This window comes from Oncorhynchus clarkii, chromosome 16 (genome assembly GCF_045791955.1).
Source record: "Oncorhynchus clarkii lewisi isolate Uvic-CL-2024 chromosome 16, UVic_Ocla_1.0, whole genome shotgun sequence".
Lineage (NCBI taxonomy): Eukaryota > Metazoa > Chordata > Actinopteri > Salmoniformes > Salmonidae > Oncorhynchus > Oncorhynchus clarkii.
In genome coordinates this window covers 51,721,786-51,734,746 of record NC_092162.1, presented here as the reverse complement: position 1 = coordinate 51,734,746, position 12,961 = coordinate 51,721,786, and positions in this window count along the sequence as shown.

Sequence of the window (12,961 nt, the reverse complement as noted above, 5' to 3'; positions counted from 1 at the left end):
TCTCAATTGCATTGTCCTCGCGTCCTCTCGTCTCCTTTTCAAAATCCATTGGAAGAGGTCAGAGGCGAGGGACCTCTGGCTTTTTCATCCAATGGGTTTTGAGAAGGAAGAGAGGAGAGAGAACGCGAGGCATATGCAATTGAGATTCTCCCATTGGCCTTCCCCACCCAGCTGACTACTTTAAAATGGTGGAAGACCTCAATGGCAATGTCCATGCAAAAAATGGTTATTTCCAAGTAGCGATCTCTATACATCTCTATAGTATTCACAGGAAGTAGAGGCTCTCCTTGTTGACCCTTGTGTAATATTGGCAGATATCCATATCAGATACGGAAGAGAAAGCGAGACATCTCACAGGCAAATTCTTTCATCTCCGATCGGGTGGTGCAAACGGGGGAGAGGGGAATAAGTAGACCAGAGCCAGCTGTTATAAAAGGGCGTTTATGAGACATCTTCATTATCTTGTTGGTTTAAATCCTCATCAGCCTGAAAGGGAAAATAGCTCTTTATCCTCTTTTGGTCTCTTCCTGCAGCTTAAAGGGGCTGACTTGGTTGCTATTAAGATAACAAAGTGAAACACTGAATTAAACAATGCTTTCCATTCCACTTATCCAATCCTTAATATCACCACAGACAATGCAGTTAGTGAGACACATTCTCAATTCCAACTGTTCATCCACAATTTACTTCAGCAAACTCTGACAATAAAAACAAAGACCCCCGACCAATCTTATTGACAAAAGGTTATAACAAGGCACCATATCCCTGACCAAGCCGAGATATTGTAAAATGCATGTCAATATTTGACTTATTTGTGTCTTTGCTCTTCTGTTACTGAGGAGCAATATGAACAATCTTTGCTAAACCATTCTATTTACGCCATGAGAAATTAATTAATTATGAAGCCAATCCTATTCATGGAAGTTTAATTATATATCCCTCAATTATTTTCTTTATTAGGTGAAGTGTTATATTGTATCTTAATATATGACTCTGGTAGGACCTAATGCTTGCATGTAATGGAATACCAACAGTAATGTCTACTTAATCCCTTTATTTAATGAATGAACTTAATTTCAAGTTTTACAATAGTTTTGATCTTTGCACAAAACCTTACTGTGACTAAGTGGGACTTTTAGCACACCATTCCCTGAAAATAACCTTACATTTCCTCAACCACTGTCTATTGGCATAATAATACTGCACATTTGGTTTGAAATGAAATGTCAAACTATACTAGCAACAGTGGTGTAGTGGAGGGTAAACGCAAGTAAACACAGTTTACCCAGCTTTTTTTGCCCAACAGTTTACCATGGTCTTGTCAAATTGTTGAACTAGATCACATTTTATAATTATTTAATCTGTTTTTCTCTCAACACAATTGATTTACAGTATATAAAATAGAAACTTTTAAATTATATTGCATAATTAGATAATGTCAACTAACCAGGCCTATCAAGTGTATTATTGAAATATATTTATAATATTTCTGTATCTGCCCTTTGATCTGTTTAACGAATTGTAGCTGTCGTTGATCCTCAATGTTACTTTTGGGATATGCGTTCACCACCCCAATATAAACTCAGCAAAAAAAGAAACGTCCTCTCACTGTCAATTGCATTTATATTCAGCAAACTTAACATATGTAAATATTTGTATGAACATAAGATTCAACAACTGAGACAAACTGAACAAGTTCCACAGACATGTGACTAACAGAAATGGAATGTGTCCATGAACAAAGGGGGTGTCAAAAGGACCAGTCAGTATCTGGTGTGGCCACCAGCTGCATTAAGTACTGCAGTGTATCTCCTCCTCATGAACTGCAGCAGATTTGCCCGTTTTTGCTGTGAGATGTTACCCCACTCTTCCACTAAGGAACCTGGAAGTTCCAAGACATTTCTGTGGGGAATGGCCCTAGCCCTCACCCTCAGATCTAACAGGTCCCAGACGTGCTCAATGGGATTGAGATCGGTGCTCTTCGCTGGCCATGGCAGAACACTGACATTCCTGTCTTGCAGAAAATCACGCACAGAACGAGCAGTATGGCTGGTGACATTGTCATGCTGGAGGGTCATGTCAGGATGAGCCTGCAGGAAGGGTACCACATGAGGGAGGAGGTCTTCCCTGTAATGCACAGCGTTGAGATTGCCTGCAATGACAACAAGCTCAGTCCGATGATGCTGTGACACACCGCCCCAGACCATGACGGACCCTCCACCTCCAAATCAATCCCTCTCCATAGTACAGGCCTCGGTGTAGCGCTCATTCCTTTGACAATAAATGCAAATCCGACCATCGCCCCATGTGAGACAAAACCGCGACTTGTCAGTGAAAACTTTTTGCCAGTCCTGTCTGGTCCAGCGACGGTTGGTTTGTGCCCGTAGGCGACGTTGTTGCCGGTGATGTCTGGTGAGGACCTGCCTTACAACAGGCCTACAAACCCTCAGTCCAGCCTCTCTCAGCCTATTGCGGACAGTCTGAGCACTGATGAAGGGATTGTGCGTTCCTGGTGTAACTCGGACAGTTGTTGCCATCCTGTATTTGTCCCGTAGGTCTGATGTTCGGATGTACAGATCCTGTGCAGGCATTGTTACACGACGTCTGCCACTGCGAGGACGACTAGCTGTCCATCCTGTCTCCCTGTAGCGCTGTCTTAGGCATCTCACAGTATGGACATTTATTGCCCTGGCCTCATCTGCAGTCCTCATGCCTCCTTGCAGCATGCCTAACCACATTCACGCAGATGAGCAGGGACCCTGGGCATCTTTCTTTTGGTGTTTTTCAGAGTCAGTAGAAAGGCCTCTTTAGTGTCCTAAGCTTTCATAACTGACCTTAATTGCCTACCGTCTGTAAGCTGTTAGTGTCTTAATGACCGTTCCACAGGTGCATGTTCATTAATTGTTTATGGTTCATTGAACAAGCATGGGAACAGTGTTTAAACCCTTTACAAGATTTTACGAATTAAATGTAACATTTACAAGATTTTACGAATTAAATGTTACATACACTCCACTTGAACCTATGTATTTTAGAGGGTAACTGCTTTGTTATGACAAATGGGGATTTGTAGTGTGTCCTCTGATTTTCAGAAGTATAGCTACTGTAGTCTTTCAATCATCTGAGGCAAAACATTTAGGAATTTACTGATTTTATCCTTGTCTTTGATCAATACAATGTATCATCATTTCCCTACTTGTTTCAAGCTGTGTGCCCATGCATGCATGCAATTGTGTCCCTCTCTCTCTTTCTCTTGTGTGTTCGTGTACACACAAGTTACTAGGCAATTGACTTTTCTTTAGTATTGAACACTTCCTGTAAATAACATAAAATATAAATAATTGTAGTTGTATAACCAGAACAAAAGAAAATCCCATGTAAGCTCTAACTTGTCAATTATAGAGTGGGGACATATATAATTTTCTAAAACAAATAATTTATTAGTGAGCTGTACACGTGCTTCTACACCTGCATTGCTTGCTGTTTGGGGTTTTAGGCTGGGTTTCTGTACAGCACTTTGAGATATCAGCTGATGTACGAAGGGCTATATAAATAAATTTGATCTGTACAAATTTACTGTATAACAAAGATAACATCTGTGTGTTGTGCCTAGTGGTTGGGGGTGTAGATTTTTAGCTTTCTTTTATGTAAAAACAATGTGCCAAGACTGCTATATTCAGTTTTTCCCCTTTTTATGAGGTATTGTATAGCTGGATATTTGGCTCAATAAAAACAAGCTGCACCCAGGGAACCATGTTCATGGTTGTCTTTTCTGTTCCACACTTTTAAACAGAGAGTTGAAAGTTATCCAAACTATTTTTGCTGTACAATTTTGACATATTTTTATCAAGTTAATGCGAGTGTAGCGAAATGCTTGTGCTTCTAGTTTCGACCATGCGGTAATATCTAACAAATAATCTAACAATTTCACAACAACTACCTTTTACACACAAGTGTAAAGGAATGAATAAGAATATGTACTGTGGCGTACAGCAGGTCAGCCACCAGGGGGAGACTCGTCGAGGCCTGGTGACAGACGGAGTATACATCACGAGGCGATGGCTCCATCTGCTGGACGTGCAAGGTCTCGACAGGCTCTGCGGCCAGGACTATTTGGGGCTGATTGGGAGTTGGTGAGTAATCAAGGGTTGATTGCTCACCAGCTGTACAAGTCCCATAAAGCTGCCACAAGGGCAGCACACAGGAGGAGACTGGGGGAAGAATGGACTCCCGTATAGTTGGGGATGGTTACAGAGGTAACAGGAGTGAGTTCACAGGATACAGCAAGACCCGGAGCCCAGAAGACGGTATCCCGGAGAGGGTCTCATGAACTATTATTTTTAATAAACACCTTTGAAACTGAGCTAATCCTACTCTGTCCGTGTCTGATCTGTGGCCACCCCACATGTGCTCTCTCTAATTCTCTCTTTCTCTCTCTCAGAGGACCTGAGCCCTAGGACCATGCCCCAGGACTACCTGACATGATGACTCCTTGCTGTCCACAGTCCGTCTGGCCGTGCTGCTGCTGCCTTATTATTATTTGACCATGCTGGTCATTTATGAACATCTTGGCCATGTTCTGTTATAATCTCCACCCGGCACAGACAGAAGAGGACTGGCCACCCCACATAACCTGGTTCCTCTCTAGGTTTCTTCCTAGGTTTTGGCCTTTCTTGGGAGTTTTTCCTAGCCACCGTGCTTCTACACCTGCATTGCTTGCTGTTTGGGGTTTTAGGCTGGGTTTCTGTACAGCACTTTGAGATATCAGCTGATGTACGAAGGGCTATATAAATACATTTGATTTGATCTGTGTAAACGTTTTGATCCAACCCCCTGGTCTGCCACAGTACATATAAATATATGGATGAGCGATGGCCGAACAGCATAGGCAAGATGCAGTAGATGGTATAGAGTACAGTATATACATATGAGATGAGTAATATAGGGTATGTAAACATTATATAAAGTGGCATTGTTTAAAGTGACTATGTTTATTACATCAAATGTGTAATAATTAAAGTGGCTAGAGATTTGAGTCAGTATGTTGGCAGCAGCCACTCAATGTTAGTGATGGCTGTTTACAGTTTTTTCCAACTGCTTACACACAAAATCTTTTCATGTCACACGATTTTTGAAAACTCTCACTCAAAGTGCAAAACTACACACCAAATATCCAAACCCATAAGCTATTTCTCAGCCTTTGACTCAGTTGTCAATTGCATGAAACACTTTTTTCAAAACACTACACCCAATTCTTTACCTAAAACACAAATATCTAACAGGAAGTGACTTGCTTTCCTTTTCCAAACCCAACCAATCAAAATGCTACAATTATTCACCAGGTCACACACACACTCCTCACATGTGCAAACACTAATATCTTAACTGATCACTTACCATTCACTGCTTTACTGTAGTATAGGCCTATAAATAGGTCAAAGGTCAGATTACCTGTTTTGAACAATGGACAGAGAGCAAGAGGAGTAGGAGGAAGAGGAAGAAGATGACGAGGGCAAAGAAGAGAAGGAAGGAGAGCCATCTATGATGAGATTAGGGCAACACTTGTTGATCATGTGATCAACCACAGTTTGAACATGAGAGAGGCTGCAGCCCAACTTGAGTCGATTTAAAGTGGCATCCATAATTCAAACCTTCAGAAATGAGAACAGGTATGCAACTATTTAATGACTATTTTAGCATTACAGTAATGTACTGTAAAATATGTATGACTGCATAGTATTGCATAAACATTTGTAACTCTAAGCCATCCATTTACTGCACTGCATTGAATGAATGAGGTTGGTTATAATGCTGTACTACATTTTTTTGTACATTGTTTACAGTTCCTATGCTGAACACATACTGTGTTTGAATTCTGTACAGAGTGGAAAGGCAAAGACATCATGGAGGACGCTTGTTTATACATGTACAAGAAACTGAAATTATAAATATGGTTTTGGCCAACAATGCAATTAGGATTTGGGAGATAAGAGAGCATATCTTGAATAATGACACCATATTTAACAACATCAATGCTGTAAGCCTGTCGACCATACAACGCATCCTCCAACGGCACCGAGTGACGATGAAACAACTTTACAAGGTGCCATTTGAGAGAAACTCTGACAGAGTCAAGAATATGCAACATGAATTTGTAGAGGTATGTATGCAACAGTACTTCAGACATACCATATTTACTCATCTGTATATCCTTTTGTCTGTTACAGAGAGTATTGGAGCTGGATGCCCATGTAAATCGCCATTAATTTATTTATGTGGATGAGGTTGGCTTCAACCTCACCAAAACCAGGTGCCGCAGAAGAAATGTTATAGGACAGAGGGCAATTACCAATGTCCCTGGACAGCGTGGGGGTAATATAACTATGTGTGCTGCCATCACTCAAAACGGGGTCCTCCATTACAATGTCACACTGGGTCCGTACAACATCGGCCATATGCTCACTTTTCTGGATGCAATTTACACATTGCTTGTCCCTGATCCAGATCAGGAGCCTGCTAGATTTGTCATTTTATGGGACAATGTTAGTTTTCACCGGGCTGTTCTGGTCCAAAACTGGTTTGCCACCCATCCACAATTTGTAGTTTTGTACCTACCCCCATATTCACCTTTTCTAAATCCCATAGAGGAATTCTTCTCAGCCTGGCGCTGGAAAGTGTATGATCGTCAACCCTATGCCCGCATGCCGCTTCTCCAGGCAATGGAGGACGCATGTGGGGACATAGAGGTTGCCTCTGTCCAAGGTTGGATACGCCATGCTAGGAGATACTTGACTGTAACAGTCTGACTGTAACAGTCTGATGGCCTTGAGATAGATGCTGCTTTTCAGTCTCTCGGTCCCAGCTTTGATGCACCTGTACTGATCCTGCCTTCTGGATGATAGCGGGGTGAACAGGCAGTGGCTTGGGTGGTTGTTGTCCTTCATGATCTTTTTGACGGTGTAGGTGGAGGGCAGGTAGTGTGCCCCAGGTGATGCGTTGTGCAGACCTCACTACCCTCTGGAGAGCCTTACGGTTATGGGCGGTGCAGTTGCCATACCAGGCGGTGATACAGCCCGACAGTATGCTCTCGATTGTGCATCTGTAAAGGTTTGTGAGTGTTTTTTTGTGACAAGCCGAATTTCTTCAGCCTCCTGAGGTTGAAGAGGCGCTGTTGCGCCTTCTTCCCCACGCTGTCTGTGTGGGTGGACCATTTCAGTTTGTCCATGATGTGTATACCAAGGAACGTAAAGTCCACGATCATCTCCTTTGTTTTGTTGACGTTGAGTGTGAGGTTATTTTCCTGACACCACACTCCGAGGGCCCTCACCTCCTCCCTGTAGGCCGTCTCGTCATTGTTGGTAATCAAGCCTACTACTGTAGTGTCGTTTGCAAACTTGATGATTGAGTTGGAGGCGTGTATGGCCACTCAGTCATGGGTACCACCTGGGGGCGTCCCGTCAGAAAGTCCAGGACCCACTTGCACAGGGCGGGGTCGAGACCCAGGCTTAATGACGAGTTTGGAGGGTACTATGGTGTTAAATGCTGAGCTGTAGTCAATGAACAGCATTCTTACATAGGTATTCCTCTTGTCCAGATGGGTTAGGGCAGTGTGATTGCGATTGCGTCATCTGTGGACCTATTGGAGTGGGTCTAGGGTGTCAGGTAGGGTGGAGGTGATATGATCTTTGACTAGTCTCTCAAAGCACTTCATGACGACGGAAGTGAGTGCTACGATAGTTACCTTAGCTTTCTTGGGAACAGGAACAATGGTGGCCCTCTTGAAGCATGTGGGAACAGCAGACTGGGATAGGGATTGATTGAATATGTCCGTAAACACACCAGCCAGCTGGTCCTGCGCATGCTCTGAGGACGTGGCTAGGGATGCCGTCTGGACCGGCAGCCTTGCGAGGGTTAACACGTTTAAATGTTTTACTCACAGTGGCTGCAGTGAAGGAGAGCCTGCAGGTTTTGGTAGCGGCCGGTGTCGGTGGCACTGTATTGTCCTCAAAGCGAGCAAAGAAGTTGTTTAGTTTGTCTGGGAGCAAGACATCGGGGCCCGCGACGGGGCTGGTTTTCGTTTTGTAGTCTGTGATTGACTGTAGACGCTGCCACATACTTCTCGTGTCTGAGCCGTTCAATTGCGACTCTACTTTGTCTCTATACTAGAGGTCGACCGATTAATCAGAATGGCCGATTAATTAGGGCCGATTTCAAGTTTTCATAACAATCGGAAATCTGTATTTTTGGGCGACGATTTGCCAATTATTCTTTTTTTTATACCTTTATTTAACTAGGCAAGTCAGTTAAGAACATTAAGGGGGATATACACGACTGTGATTATAATCAAAGAAAATTATCTTGGTAGATAATGCGGTCTGCATTTGATTGTAAGAAATTCTAGGTCAGGTGAACAAAAGGACTTAAGTTCCTGTATGTTGTTATGATCACACCATGACTTGTTAATCATAAGGTATACACCCCGCCCTTCTTCTTACCAGAGAGATGTTTGTTTCTGTTGGCGCGATCAGTGAAGAAACCAGGTGGCTGTACCGACTCTGATAACGTATCCCGAGTGAGCCATGTTTCCGTGAAACAGAAAATGTTACAATCTCTGATGTCTCTCTGGAAGGCAACCCATGTTCGGATTTTGCCTTCCTTGTTGTCAAGAGACTGGACATTGGCGAGTAGTATAGTCGGGGGCGGTGGGCGATGTGCCCGTCTACGGAGCCTGACCAGAAAACCGCTCTGTCTGCCCCTTCTGCGGCGCCTTTGTTTTGGGTTGCCTGCTGGGATCCGATCCATTGTCCTCGGTGGTGGACCAAACAGAGGATCTGCTTCGGGAAAGTAGTATTCCTGGTCATAATTTTGGTAAATTGACATTGCTCTTATATCCAATAGTTCCTCCCGGCTGTATGTAAAAAGACTTAAGAAATAAATAATACATGAAAAAAACAAAATACTGCATAGTTTCCTAAGAACGCTAAGCATAGATTAAGGACGATCCAACTTGTAGTGACCTGGTATACTTATTTTAAGTATTATGTTTATAAATAGATTGCAGTATCACCTCAATATGGAATTTGCTTTCCGCTATATCTAGCCCTTAAAATGTCTGCCATATAACTGTGCTCAAGAAAAGCCTCAGGTAGCTTACGCCAGGTGCATTCATGTAATGTTATTTTTAAGTTACAATTAAATACTAAAAGGTACTTACGTGTCCGAAGTCATCGATCTAAGAAGTATCCTAAGATACTAATATACACTACATTGATACTAATATACGCTACAAAAGTATGTGGGCACCCCTTCAAATTAGTGGATTCGGCTATTTCCACCTTCCAACAAATCAGTTCATCACATTTCTGCCCTGCTAGAGCTGCCCCGGTCAACTGTAAGTGCTGTTATTGTGACGTGGAAACGTCTAGGAGCAACAACGGCTCAGCCGCCGAGTAGTAGGCCACACAAGATCAAGGAGAGCGTAGTGCGTAAAAATCATCTGTCCTCCGACGCTCGTCGGATATTGCAGGGCTTGCAAACTATTACAGACAACAAAGGGAAGCACAGCCGCGAGCTGCACAGTGACATGAGCCTATCAAAACGAGCTAAATTACTTCTATGCTCGCTTCGAGGCAAGCAACACTGAAGCATGCATGAGAGCATCAGATGCTCAGGACGACTGTGTGATCACCTCTCCATAGCCAATGTGAGTAAGGCCTTTAAACAGGTAAACATTCACAGACAGATTACAGGCAGACAGATTACAGGTGTCTTCACTGACATTTTCAACCTGTCCCTGACTGAGTCTGCAATACCAACATGTTTCAAGCAGACCACCATAGTCCCTGTGCCCAAGAACACTAAGGTAACCTGTCTAAATGACTACCGACCAATAGCACTCACGTCTATAGCCAGGAAGTGCTTTGAAAGGCTGGTCATGACTCACATCAACATCATTATCCCAGAAACCCCAACATAACGCCCCAACAGATCCACAGATGATGCAATCTCTATTGCACTCCACACCGCCCTTTCCCACCTAGACAAAAGGAACACCTACGTGAGAATGCTATTCATTGACTACAGCTCAGTGTTCAACACCATAGTGCCCTCAAAGCTCATCACTAAGCTAAGGACCCTGGGACTAAACTCCTCCCTCTGCAACTGGATCCTAGACTTCCTGACGGGCCGCCCCCAGGTGGTAAGGGTAGGTAACAACACATCTGCCACACTGATCCTCAACACAGGGGTAAGTGCTCAGTCCCATCCTGCACTCCCTGTTCACTCATGACTGCATGGCCAAGCACGACTCCAACACCATCATTACGTTTGCCAACGACACAACAGTGGTAGGCCTGATCACAGACAACGATGAGACAGCCTATAGGGAGAAGATCAGAGACCTGGCTGTGTGGTGCCAGGATAACAACCTCTCCCTCAATATGATCAAGACAAAGGAGATGATTGTGGACTACATCACCAACAAACTTTCATGGTCCAAACACATCAAGACAGTCGTGAAGAGGGCACGACAAAGCCTATTCCCCCTCGGGAGAAAGAAAAGATTTGGCAAGAGTCCTAAGATCCTAAAAAAGTTCTACAACTGCACCATCGAGAGCATCCTGACTGTTTGCATCACTGACTGGTATGGCAACTGCTCGGCCTCCGACGGCCCAGTACATCACATACTGGGGCACAACTCAGCAGACAGACCTCATCTTATCGTGTGACGCCTCATCGTATGGTGTGTGGGTGGTTCTCAGAGCCTGAGATAATGCCTTACTACGCTCGCCGCTTGGCCTTGAGTGTTCGAGATGGGTGTGTACGTACTATGGGGTTCAAGAGTAGTTATCCCACCACAAGGGCGGAGTATGCTACTGTAGTTGTTGCACCGGTCGCATCCAGGTACATCGAGAATGAAAGGCCAAGCGAGGTGACCAAAGATGGACAAGGATGTGGAAAATGAGGTCAGCCTGTGTACAGATTGTCAGAGTAACAGGAAGTCACCCCCCACCGTGCCATTACATCCATGGAAATGGCCAGGAAACCCATGGACACGACTACATGTGGACTACGCTGGATCCTTCCTAGGAAAAATATTCCTTGTGCTGATCAATTCTCATTCAAAGTGGATGAATGTTACCCCATGAGCACATCACCATCGCACGCTATGATTGAGAAGTTGAGATAAAGCTTCAGTGTCATGGGATTGCCTCAAATGTTGGTTAGCGACAATGCTACTTGTTTCACAAGCACACAAGTTTCATGAAGCAAAATGGAATTCAGCATGTAACGTCATCCCCTTTTCACCCATCTTCAAATGGATTAGCAGAACGTGCGGTTCAGAACTTGAAATCAAATCAAATCAAATATATTTATATAGCCCTTCTTACATCAGCTGATATTTCAAAGTGCTGTACAGAAACCCACCTAAAACCCCAAACAGCAAGCAATGCAGGTGTAGAAGCACGGTGGCTAGGAAAAGCTCCCTAGAATGGCCAGAACCTAGGAAGAAACCTAGAGAGGAAGCAGGCTATGAGGGGTGGCCAGTCCTCTTCTGGCTGTGCCGGTTGGAGATTATAACAGAACATGGCCAAGATGTTCAAATGTTCATAAATGACCAGCATGGTCAAATAATAATAATCACAGTAGTTGTCGAGGGTGCAACAAGTCAGCACCTCAGGAGTAAATGTCAGTTGGCTTTTCATAGCCGATCATTTAGAGTATCCCTACCGCTCCTGCTGTCTCTAGAGAGTTGAAAACAGCAGGTCTGGGACAGGTAGCACGTCCGGTGAACAGGTCAGGGTTCCATAGCCGCAGGCAGAACAGTTGAAATTGGAGCAGCAGCACGGCCAGGTGGACTGGGGACAGCAAGGAGTCATCATGCCAGGTAGTCCTGTGGCATGGTCCTAGGGCTCAGGTCCTCCGAGAGAGAGAAAGAGAGAATTAGAGAGAGCATACTTAGACAGGAACCCAGACAGGAAGGTCCACGTCAGTGACTCAACCCACTCAAGTGACGCACCACTCCTAGGGACGGCATGGAAGAGCACCAGTAAGCCAGTGACTCAGCCCCTGTAATAGGGTTATAGGCAGAGAATCCCAGTGGAGAGAGGGGAACCGGCCAGGCAGAGACAGCAAGGGCAGTTCGTTGCTCCAGAGCCTTTCCGTTCACCTTCACACTCCTGGGCCAGCAATGCAAATAGTCTGGGTAGCCATTTGACTAGATGTTAAGGAGTTTTATGGTTTGGGGATAGAAGCTGTTTAGAAGCCTCTTGGACCTAGACTCGGCGCTCCGGTACCGCTTGCCGTGCAGTAGCAGAGGGAACAGGCTGTGACTAGGGTAGCTGGAGACTTTGACCATTTTTAGGGCCTTCCTCTGACACCTCCTGGTATAGAGGTCTTGGATGGCAGGAAGCTTGGCCCCGGTGATGCACTGGTCAGTTCGCACTACCCTCTGTAGTGCCTTGCGGTCGGAGGCTGAGCAGTTGCCATACCAGGCAGTGATGGTGCAGCAGTAGAACCTTTTGAGAATCTGAGGACATATGCCAAATCTTTTCAGTCTCCTGAGGGGGAATAGGTTTTGTCGTGCTTGCTTCACGACTGTCTTGGTGTGCTTGGACCATGTTAGTTTGTTGGTGATGTGGACACCAAGGAACTTGAAGCTCTCAACCTGCTCCACTGAAGCTCCGTCGATGAGAATGGGGGCGTGCTAGGTCCACGCAACTTATTATGCGACTTGTTAATCACATTTTTACTCCGGAACTTAATTAGGCTTGCCATAACAAAGAGGTTGAATACTAATTTTTAAACCTCCAATATGTAACTTTTTGGGAGATCTGATCAAATTTACATAGAAATGTGTTTTATAGATATGTCATTCTCATTGAAAGTAAGTCTAAGGAATGGTTGATTTGTTCTATGCACACAATTTCTATACTTGCCGGTTTTAAGTTTCATTTTGGCA